Raw genomic sequence first — 13,181 nt, forward strand, 5'->3', positions numbered from 1 at the left:
GATGGTCCCAAATGATTTCAACCTCCTATAATTCACATTTGTGTGTGTGTGTGTGTGTGTGTGTGTGTGTGTGTGTGTGTACACGTTATCTCTGTTGTATTAGGATTACTCTCTGAGACATATAGTAAATGTCAGATATGATGAGAATGCTATTTCTTAGATTACTTTCTTAAAAGAGCATTGCTTCAGCTGGGCATGATGGTACATGCTTTTTTTTTTTTTTTTTTTTTTTTAATCTCAGCATTCTGGAAGATGAGACCAGAGGATCACGGTCAGTGGACAGTCTCCGCTATTTAGCAAGGCCCTTCGCAACTCCATGAGACCCTGTTTCAAAAATAAAATGACTAAAAAATAGGGCTGGGAGTGTAGTTCGGAGGTAGAATGTCCCTGGGTTCTATTTCCAGTACTGCAAAAAAAAAAAAAAAAAAAAAAAAGGTCTGGCTTCAGTTGTGAGCTTTCTTTTCTCACTCTCTCCAATGTGCTCTTCTCTCTCTCTCTCTCTCTCTCTCTCTCTCTGTCTCTCTCTCTCTCTCTCTCTCTCTCTCTCTCTCTCTCTCCCTCCCTCCCTCCCTCCCTCCCTCCCTCTCTCTTTCTCCCTCTCTCTCTCTTTCTCCTTGTTCTGGGACAAATTAGATACTATTGAGTCATTTCTATGAAGAGGGCCATGTGAAAAGGAACTGAGTTCTATTTCTAAGAAGGGGTTTTTATAAAATTAAGATGCAGGAAGTTTATTAGAGCATAATATAAGGATCTCTTCCTGTAAAGAGAAAGAAAAGAGATAGGATTGAGCAAAACAAGAATTATTTCTATAGTACAATTACATGAGCACTTTAACTTTATTTATTTATATACTGTGTGTGTTTGTTGCTAGAAATTGAACCCAGTGACATTCTACCTCTGAGCTACACCCCCCCAGTCCTATTTTATTTTTCTTTTGAGACAGGCTCTTACTAAGTTTCTAAGGGCCTCCTATGTTATTGAGGCTGCCCTAGAACCTTAAATTCTTCTTTTTGAGCCTCCCAAGTACTGTGATTACAAGCATGTACCACCATTCCTGGGTATTTCAGATAAACTTTTAGTAAAGCACTTTGGAGCCAGGATGGCCATTTAGAATTACCAACCATGGAAGAAGGCTGAGGTTGATTAATGGAGAAGCTACATCCGAGTATGTAGAAAAGTATGAATATAGCTTGGTTAACCTGGACACTCATTGTTGGGAGGGGGGAAGGGAAAGTGGGGAGTGAGAGGGCACCAAGCACAGTCTGAATGTATGCCATTTTCAATATGTTCCACATAAAAATAAAAATGAATAAATATTAAAAAATGGAAAAAAAGGAAATTTGATTTTATGCATCTGAAAGTAGGATACAATAGGATGGGGATATGAAACAGGGATAAAGGAATTCTCTTCAGCTGATACAATCTCAAGAGAACACTGACTACTAAGAAGTGTCAACAAACAAACTTCCTGAGGAATAGAGCATTTTGGCATACACAGCATCTAACACAGACATAAATAGCCTTGTCAAAGAAGAAAACCATAATAATTAAATAAAAAATTAAATATTAATGTGATGAAACTTTCTTGGGAAAGAAGACTTGAAGCTACATTTTGAAAGTTAAAAATATAGAAAAATTGACACAATATAGTAAAAATGAAGACTTGGGCTAGGACATTAAGTGACTAATGCTTTTCTTATCTTCTCTAGATGAATAAACTTAAAAGCCTCTTAAAAAGATTTAGTCATTTAGAAATATATATTTTATTAAACTGACACCAGATGAAATAAAACACTCAAACTGAGAAACTTAAAAAAAAATTCAGAACAATGAATTTACCTAAACCAAAGAAGACCACCTCAATAGCTTCATGGAGACATGGAGACATTTCATCAACAGTGAGAAAAATATAATTCTATTTTTTTAAAAACCTTACAGAGAATTAGTAAAGAAGGAAAATTCATTTTTATTAGGTGAGTAGAAAATAAATGTAAAACATTATGTTTTTATAAAAATAAAAGCTATGGTTTACTTTTTAAAATTCCATTCATGCACTTGAAAAAGATAGCCCTTTCAACAAATGGTGTAGGCAAAACTGGTTAACCATATGCAAAAAAAAAATGGAAATAAACATCACTTTTTCATTCTGCACAACAGTCAATTCAAGATGGATCAAAGACTTAAAAATCAGATGATAGACTTTGCAGCTCCTTGAGAGGATACCGATCTAACACTTCAACACCATAGGCACAGGTAAAAACTTTCTCAATAAGACCTCAAAGGCACAATAAATTAAAAGGAGTATCAATACATGGGATTGCATTAAACTGAAGAGCTTCTGTACAGCAAAGGAAATATCAAGAACCTCAACAGAAAGCTTACAAAATGGGAAAAAAAATTTGCTATTTCTTTAATCGAGGACTAATATTTAAAATATACAGAGAACTTGCCAGGCTTGGTGGCAAATGCTTGTAATCTCCGCACTTGGGAGGCGAAGACTGGAGGATCGCTTAGGTTTGAAGCCAGCCTTGCTGGCTTAAGAGACCCTATTTCCGAATTAAAATATAAAATAGGTCTGGGAGTGTAGCCAGGAGGTAGAAGGGTTTCCAGGAACCTGTATCACCAAAAAAAAAATGTATACACACACACACACACACACACACACACACACACATATATATATATATACATGCATACATCTATATACATACACAGAGAACTTAAGAAACTCCTCTAAGAAAACAAATAATACAATAAAATGGGGAAGTTGGTTTATTTTCAGTTTTCTGCATATGGTTAACCAGTTTTGCCAACACCATTTGTTGAAGAGTCTATCTTTTTTCTCGGTGTATGTTTTTGACCCCTTTTTAAAAAAAAAAATCCAATGGCTATAAGTATGCAGATTTGTTTCTGAGTTTTCTTTTCTGCTCCATTGGTATACATGTCTATTTTTTTTTAACTAGTACTATGCTTTTCTTATCACTATGGCTTCGTAGTATAGTTTGAAGTCTGGTATTGGGATGGCTCCTGCATGGTTCTTGTTGCTGAGAACTCCTTTGTCTATTCTGGATTTTTTGTTGTTGGAAAACAGTATAGAATATTCTCAGAAAAATTAGAACAAACCTAACATATGATCTACAAATACCACTTCTGACTATCTAGCCAAAAGAATCGAAACCAAAATACCAAACCAATGGATGTATATCTGTGTTCATAGCTGCACAATTCACAATTGTCAAACTGTAGAACCAGCCAAAATGCCTATCAGCAGAAGAATGGATTAAAAAACTATGGAACATGTACACAATAGAATTTTACTCAGCCATAAAGAAGAACAAAATTAAGTCATTTACAGGGAAATGGATGGAACTGAAGAACATTATGTTAACTGAGATTAGTCAGTCACTAAAGATAAAAAATTAGATGTTCTCCATAATATGCAGAAATTAGGAAAAAAGGATCATAGGAGAAATTCTAGAAAAAGAGGGAGAAACTATAGATGAGCAAATAAGAGAACCGAACTGGATGAGTAAAAAGAAGAAGGAAATTCCCTAATGTACATGATGTACTGCTATAAACATATCAAAGTCAATCACTAAGTGAAACATGAAAAGGACGGAGGCAGGAGGGAATTAAGTACGAACTGGGGAAGGGCTAAATAAGAGATGTGCACTGTATGCCTCTACCATCTTGTACCCCAGTGAAATGTATGACAATGCACCAATAAATAAAAAAATATTTCATTCATTATTTAATCTTATTTGAGCATGAAAAATACAACTACAGATACTGTATATTTCTGATTAAACTTAAAAAACCTCAGTTTTTAACAGAAACTCATACTAAATTGTCTGAAATTAAACATTGGGTTAACCTTATTTTATACACATACTCATAATATTTACCCACTGGACAGAAAATATAATTAAAAGAACATATAGTTATCAGTGTTATATGTGCCTGCACATATATCAAAGCTATAGAGAATAATAGAATTCATTCAGCAGTATTCCATTCATTTAGATGAATGTAGATATTTACAAAACCAAGGTATTTTCTATCTATAATAATTATTTATCTTCAAAATAAGTTCAGTGGAAATTTGAAAAAATAGATTAAAAGAAATCATTTATAACTCCTAATAAAAGTGATAAATTTATTTTGTCCTTATTTAATCTAAAAAAGTAGCACTTAAGGTTAAGAACAACAATATACCACCTGAAATCTTGTCTGTTCATGGAGTCTGACTTCACTGGAGTTTTACTAGAAAAATTAAATGGGTGAAACAGAAATGAAACTATTTTTAACTTGAAGAAAAAAGAAAAATTTTCAGTTGGCCTGGATAATAACTAGAAGTCATAATTAGCAATCATGTTTAGTCTACATAAAATGGAGTTTGTTCTAATTTGTTACTTTTCTCTTTTAAATTTTTTTTAGAGTTTCAAGGAATTATAGATGTGCTGTAATATTTGAGCTAAGGATATTTCTTCAGTCTATTCCACAAAAACAGGACAGTGAGAAAGGAAGAAGCCAGAGTCCCACAGTCCATTTCAAGAGCAAGCCTTCAGTGACCTAAGTATCTGAATAGGCCACACCTCCTAAAAGTCCATACATAGCGCCTTCTAGTACCAAACTCTGGGGACCTAGTCTTTTATGTATGGGACATTTAATATCCAAACTAGAGCAGAGTATTAGATTTCTGCTTTATCTTATGAAGATCCATGGGTAGGTGGCATGCATGGAAACCAAGAAGTGTTCATAGCTTCTTACATATAAACAGTTAAGGACAAACTGGATAGTTTGTCTTATTCATTTTCTGCAAATTTACTTATATCAAAAGATGTTTCCTATAATTTTGTTTACTTTATTTGTACAGTTAGTATAATCTAGGGCCATGAGTCATATAGAGAGGCTTATTATGCAACAAACTGCATATAAGTAAAATCAAAACAAAAAAGAGGATCAATGAAAAATGTCATTTAAAGCTGTTAAATTTATTTTTGCTGACTAATATCCACATCTGCATCATATATGTAATCTAAGTTCCATGCTGGCAAGTAGTTCTTTGATATGCTTTCTTAGTTACATACTTTATATTTCATTTATATAATATTCTTTTGTTTCCAGCATTCAGAGTTACATCTGCCTCTGTGACAAAATAGGTTTTTAGCAAATGTACATTATTTTCCTATGATGGAAATAACCAGTAACTATCTTTGAAGCCACAACTGTGCATAGAGAAATTTGCTTTCTCTTATCTACTGCACTGACATATAGCTCTTTAGTTTCCATAATATCTCTAATATCTACATTGTTCTATAGAGACACTTTATAATAATACCATCCTTTCCTCACTCCAAATCTCCTAGCTACTCTTAGATCGTAAAGAGATTTGGAGGGAGAGATAAGTTTTAGTGTCTTAAAACATTTCTTAAAGTTAAAAACAAAAATAGATTATATGAAACAATGACTTTAATTATCTAACTTGAAAAACCCCAGGAATTTATTTTATACACTTTAAGATTATATTAAGGAATAGAAAAAGGAATTTAAAAAATTAAAAGCTAACACTTTAAAAATGAGAAACACAGTACTATAAAAATTCAATCACTGCCCCTACCTTATGAACATTGGATTTTATTTAGGAGATTGAGTGTGTACTCTGCACTTACAGGCATCTGTTTGCGTGATTTGACAGGTTTAAATATTTTTAATTATTTTCAAATATGGGGAAAATGTGGGAAAAAAAGGTTAGGGGGACTGTTCTGAAAGAAAGATAACATAATACATATATGTTTGGAGAAAATATGAAAGAGATGGGCATAACAGTACTGGTAGAGCACTTGTCCTTGACTCTCACAATATTTTGATATTGAATACCCATTGATAAAGAAGATACATTTCCAAAGAACTACCTAGTTCCACATTTAGAAAGGTTTCAGACCAACAGAAAGGCGTTTTTATAACTGGAAAATATGAGTACATTTGGGGATGTGGAAAACTCCTTAAAATCCCAGAAATTATAGAGGTTACAGTGGGGAAAGGTAGGATGAGTTGGTTATCATGCAAGTCTGGACTAAGAAACTGATGAGACTTAAACATTGATGTTATTTGTAGTAAGCTAGAGAGGTTAAAGACATTCAGATTATTTTCAAAGAAAAATGTGAATCTTGACCCTTCTAAAACTAAGGAAAATTATGAATGGTATAATATAAATAACAGGTCCTTTTTTTTTCTTTTTTAGAGTTTTGTGACTAGATCTTAGCAGCTAATATACAGAGGGTCAATCTATATTGTTGAATTCACTTTTTAAAATTATGCTTCACCTAAATCCTTTCTCAACCTTAACTTTTGCCCTTTCCTACCAACACCCTTTTCAAAGACATTTCTTTGACATACATGGGAAACATACAAATTCACTCCCACTACATACAATAGGTAGTAGTCTACATGATGATATGGTAGAGCTCCACATCTGGTGCTCAGAACGGAGCATGATATGCAATAGCATGGAATACATATTTGCCGAATGAATGAATGAACAATATAAGGATACTACAAAGAAATAGAGTAAAATATCTTGAAAATTTACTTAGGAAATTTTCTGAAATCAGGACAAGTTAACACATTTATCCTTATAAAATTTAATGATTTAGTCTTACCTGGTTTTCAGCTAGTATTAACAGTACAGAATGAAATATTCTTCAGAGGTCTTCAAGCTATAGAGCCTGATTCAATCTTAGATCCAGAATTTTTTAGCTGTTAGATCATAGGCAAAATGTAAGCATTGGAGATGCAAGAAAGAATATTATAGTGGTTGTTAGAATTCAATGATAGTTGTTATATTGATATGTAAAATTATAGTGGCATACGATAATGCCAATATGAATTGACCAACTATAATGCTATAGTGGCTTTGTTCTTGCCATGTACTTTGAGTAGGGCTTCATGTAGTCACTGGAGGATTGACTCTGTGGCCATAAGAAGACTGAGACACACACAAGAAGTTCCCCTATTTTCTTTGGAGGGAGAAATACATTTATTCTAAGCAGTGGTGAACTAATGCACTCGGGTCAACTTTTCTTTCAGTAGTTCATATCAAAGGAAGCAGTGGATATCTTCCTCATCTGTTGCTAAACAGGAGTACAGGAAGTGGGGGCATGACAGATGAAGCCGGTGAGCAGGTAACAGCCAATTCTTGAGCCTGAATCAGGTGTAAATCATCTACAGGAGCATAATGTCCTAAGATTTCTCTTCCTAACCAGGAAAGTAGTTCTGTGAGCACTTTGGCTCTTTTGAATAGTTTATTTATTTATTTATTTTGGTGGTAATGGGGGTAGAACCCAGAGGCTTTCTACCTCCAGGCTATACTTCCAGACCTTTTTTGTTTTTATTTTATTTGGAAACAGGGTCTCACTAAGTTGCTGAAAGCCTCACTAAGTACCTGAGGCTGGCTTCAAACCCGTGCGATCCTCCTGTCTCAGCCTCCCAAGCGCGGGGATTACAAGCGTGAGCCACCACGCCCGGCTTTTGAGCAATTTATTACCAGAGAAGTCTTCTTTTTCTGGGGAGAAAAGTTTTATTTTTCAAGGAATGCCTCTTTTTCTGGAAAAAAATAAATAGTTCAACTTTATGGAGAGGACACTAGTCATTGCAACTCCCACTGAATTTATTAACTGGAATATGCCATGCAATTGGATTTCAGTCTGGGATTGTACTCAGATAAAAGATTTTATCTCTTTTTTGGTTAGAAGTGGTGTTTAGATGACTACATAGAAGAGAATCTAAGTTCATGTGATCATTCTCAGTTCGGTGTCTCTATTCAAAAAGGACACTGCTTCCACTATTGTGCTTTCTTTAAAGGATCTGGTGACTCACCTGTTACCTCTCATTTGCACAGTGGGGTGTTGTAAACTCATGTGTGGGTGGTCCTTTTTCCAGAAAAAGAAGTCTTCCTTGGTAAAAGTTTCTTTTTGGTAAGCAAGGATAAACTGACTCTCATGTCTAGAGACAGAGATAAGCTGCTCACAAGAACCAGAATGATCACAGAAACTACATCCATGTTTAGGTGGGAAAGTATTGGAATTTTATGCTCCTGTGTGTGATTTTTACGTGATTCATACCCAAGAAATATACAATTTTATTCTTTACTAAAATGTTCAGCTTGGAATACTTTACAGAAAGGGGGAAAAGGTAAAAGTAGAGGAAGATGGATATAGAATTCAAAACTGGTTTTATGTTTCTTAGGATAGGATACGGTGAAGAGGAAATGACAGAAAAGTATCAGGGTTGATTTTGGGTCAAGAAGTGGCTTCTGTCTTATTTAATTTGTGGTTCTCACTCTCCTTCCACACTTTCCTTTTTTCTTCAAAGTTATTTACTCAGTATTTACTCTGAGTTATGAGTTTGCTGTGCAAATAATATTCAAATAAAGCAACTGGCTCTAATTGAGGAAAACTTCATGTCTGGTGTAGTGTATCTTTATATTCATAGATACTCAAAAATCCTTTCCATTTTCACCTCCAGATATCATTATTTTATTTCATGATAAGTTGATAACCAAAAATATTTACTGATGTTTCCATCTCCTGAAACAGTTCACAGCATCCAAATTAATTTCAGATCTATGGATGCTTTCTTTTTTCTATCTTCCATCTCTGAGAGATAAAGAATGACTTCCTTACTCTCAAAGATACTCTTTAAAATTCTTTACCTCCCTGATAATGCCCACACTTAGTGTTGATGCCAATACAGAAAAAGCCAATGTAATTCACTTAGCTAGACTTAAGACAGCATTTATTACGGTAATTTAAGAAGATAAACATAACCTTTAATTAGAGTAAGCGTCGTGATCTTATGAAAGAATAAAAGTTGAACACATTTACTGATTTAAATCGTATAGCTATAGTGTCTATAATATTTAGGAGAAATGAGAAAATAATTATCCCTATTTTGGAGACAGTATAGAAAAATGTTAAGGATAAAATATATGAAAGAACACTAACGTATTTATATTTACTCATTTTTTTTCTCCAGTAATACTGCATAGAATTCCTACTGAGCTTTGGAAATAGTTTGGAGCATTAAAGAGCGCTTTAATCATTCATATTGTACTTTCCTAGAGGTTATTTCTCTTATGTGACTGCACAACAAATGAAGGTGCATATTCTGGACATCTGTGGCCAGCTTTATTTTTTCCTTCTTCTTTTGCTTACATGAGAGGTTTCCAGACATCATTAACCATTGTGGATAAAAATGGAGTTCTTCGCTTCTGTAATATAGGGATACTTTCTCTTGTGGCTCTGACCTCTTAGATATTCCTTTAATGTTCCAAGTCACAGCCATAGATTTAGTCCTAAGGTGGCCTCCCCTTCCTGGCATTAGCAACTATGGGATAAATGATAGTGGGTTGTGACATTTCCCCAACAGGCCACTATGCCCTCTGTACTATTGTACATTTTTCTTTCAAGAAGTACTGCAGCTCAGAAGATTCCTGGAGATTCTGGATAGCTTTTCATTAACAACCAACAGACAGTGTTACCTTGAGGAAGTAAGGTATGCATAAAAAGGTGATTTTTCCTATTTTCTGTTGCAAAATACATGCAGAGAACTTTCTTGACTGAATGAAAATATGTGGCTTGTGTGTGAAATTAATTTGAAATTCCTTGTTTGTCATTATATAGTTCTTCCAGTGGTAGGAAAACAACTAGAATCTGAAATGTTCTAACTAAATGCCTTGTGCTTTGCTTATGTGTCTTTTAGGATTATCATTTTTACCATTTAATTTCCTTAGGCAAGACATAGACACTGAGAACTTCAGATACCTATTTAAAGCATGATAATATTTATAATGCATTTGTTTTATATGAAGTAAGAATGATAATCAGATGATAATATGTTGGTGAAAATTATAATTACTTGTAACACTTAATGCACCTTTTTATTAACCCTGTCAGAATGTGCCTAAACTTCTATTTTCTTTATTGAGTTTTCTACTTCTGTACAGGGGTCCAGCCATGGTAGCTATTTCTGGATTTTATGCTGAGATTGTTTCTTTTCTTAAAAAAAAGAGACTTGAGAAGCTTCTATTCATAACTTTATTGCACGTAAAACAGGATAACTAAATGAGTGGATGTCATGGTGGATAAGAAGAGAATAAATTAAAATTAAAGAAAATTCCCTGAAGGCTTCGAAGAGTAAGATAATTATGAATTCAATACTTCTTTCCGGACAGGCAGAGAGGAAAACACAATAACAACGATGCATCAACCTCAGTGCAAACAACATATTATCAAATACTCATCACAAAAAATGTAATAATGCTGCATGTCACTTCCTGTGGGATTTCTATAGTTTATAAGCATGTTGATCAAGTTTAAAAAATATCACTTTTTCCTAGAAAAAATGCAAAGTTGTCTAGATAGAAGGATAATAAGTCTTTTAACAGAAAATAAAAGTGTAGTGTGTAACCAAAATTATCAATAAAGTGAAGAAGTGAGAAGATTAATAAGAAGACAGATGTGGTACTTTCAAAATTTAGTAAAAGTTCTGAAAGTTTTTTTTTCTGTTTCATTATATGTCTTTAATTTTCCTTCATATCATTTTGATGGTTATAATCACCCCCTCACTTATAATAAATTAGAGTTATTTGTTCTTTGACTTCCCCATCAAAAGGCACACTACAAAATAATGACAATATTTACTTATATGTTGTACGATTGTTTTGCCACAATGTGAAATATATAGTTGGAGGATATCCAGTAAATATTTATTGAATAATATCTCTTTGACTGATACAAGTGTTCATGAGATCAACATAGAAAAATATGTATTAGAAAACCCTTTATAAAGAGTAAATTAAAAATAACTTGTTAACTTTTTTGTATTCTATATGTAGGCAGGAACAAATTAAAAAGTGAACCAATTCCAATGCCTGAAAGAAACGTTATAAAAATACATGTAAAAACCTAGTTAAGACATGAGTAGATATATTTCAAGATTTAGGAGTGTATCATGTTCATAACATTAACAATACATTTCTGTTTTTAAAGTGTTTTATTGGTGCAATGTAGTCGTACATCTTAATGGAGTACAAGATGGTAGAGGCATGCATGCACACATCATTCATTTAGCCCTTTCCCAGTTCTCATCTCCTTCCCTCTTCCCTCTCTTCTTCTTATGTTTGGCTTAGTGATCAACTTTGATATATTTGTGAATGTACATCATGTACAGTAGGGAATTTCTCTCCTCCCCCACCCATCCTCCTCAGTTAGGTTTCCTTATTTTCTCATCTATAGTTTCTCCTTTTTTTGTCTAAAGTTCCTCTTATTATACTAGCTTCCACATATCAGGGAGAGAATTGCATTTATTAATTTTTTGTGGCTGACTAATCTCACTTAGCATTATGTTCTCCAGTTACATCCATTTCCCAAAAATGATATAAGTTTGTTATTCTTTATGGCTGATTAAAATTCTATTGTGTACACATCCCATAGTTTTATAATCCATTCATCTTTTGATGGATATCTTGGCTGGTTCCATAGTTTGGCAATGGTGAATTGTGAGGCTATGGACACAGATACACATACACTAGTGTGATAGTTTGGTTTCATTCTTTTGAGTACATATCCAGAATTTGTATTTGTGGATCATATTGTAGGTTCATTCTCATTCTTCTGAGGATCCTCCATACTGTTTTCCAAAGTGTTTGTGCTCAACAGAGAGCCAACAGAATGGGAGAAAATTTTTGCCAACTATTCCTCTGATAAACGATTAATATCTAGAGTATACAGAGAACTCAAGAATCTCACAGCTGAGAAACAAATAACCGAATAAAAAATCAGAAAATGAGCAAGTAAACTAAATAGACACATCACAAAAGAAGATTTTCAAATAGTCAATATATGTATGAAAAAATGTTCAACATCATTAGCAATCAGAGAGATGCAAATCAAAACAACCCTGAGATTTCACCTAATTCCAACGAGAATGAAATCATTAAAAACATTTAAAAAATGCTGCCAAGAATGTGGAGAAGTGCGAACTTTAACAATACATTTCTGTAAGATAGCACATGTCCGAATGAATATTGTCCAGTTCTCTTAATTGTCTGGATATTTTTGCCTCATCTCTTCATAGGTTTTGTCATTTTTCTTCTATTACTTAATCACAACACACTAAAAAGAAGAAAAACCTATATACTTGAAAAGACTAGTATTAATATTAAATGCTATAGATTACTCCTTTTGAAATAGAATATAGAGATCAAAGAAGCAAAATAGAAACATTCAGAAAACAAACAATTCAGGGCAAAGCAAGTGAAATTTTCTTTCCAACTCTGATTTCCTATTTAAGTACACATGCCTAATGTATGTACTCAGAAAGAAAAACAAGCTGTCTATATTGCAGTATGTCTTCTGCCTACAAGATTGACCTAGAACTATTAACGGAACATGTTTTCTCAAAATAGGAAATCATTTACCTGACTTGACTTCATATATATCAAAGCTATAAACACCAATATGAATATTTAAATTTTTCCCTCAACTTTTTACACATATTAACATATATGTACATTGATGGCACCCACTGCTGTCCTTTCTCCTTTTTTTCAAACCAAATGAATGAGATCATAAACATCAAATGGAATAGAACTCACCCTTACTTGGGAACTTCTGTGAAATTTTGTATCTTTGGGTTGCCAACCAAATCTGCTTTGATATTTGCCCTCCAGAGCAAGGAGACCTACTTCAAAGTTTGTTTCCAGGCTTATGTTCCATGGTGTTCATTCTTGCCAGTGAGTTGTACTAAAAGCCAGCTGGCAGTACAAGCCCTGAAATATATGGCCTTGATCCTCAAAGAATAACAAAAAGGGAAAAAGGACATTTGGGCTGTGTAAGCCAACTACTATGCCGAAGTGGACTGTACTATGATTTGGAAGAGTATTGTAGTGGGAAAAAAAGATCAACATATTCTCATCCAGTTGCCAAGGGCAACCACAATCTTTTTTTCTACACTGAGTTTCTATTTACAAAGTTATCCTGTGAAATAATAATATGCATTAACTAGTCTTTCTACTGTATGCATATTAAAACATGGATGAATCACAAAAATGAGATATGTAAAGAAAAATAATGACAAATATAACAAATTAATTTTTATTCATTCAAAATAAATGATAA

This window comes from Muscardinus avellanarius (genome assembly GCF_963383645.1).
Source record: "Muscardinus avellanarius genome assembly, chromosome: 13".
Lineage (NCBI taxonomy): Eukaryota > Metazoa > Chordata > Mammalia > Rodentia > Gliridae > Muscardinus > Muscardinus avellanarius.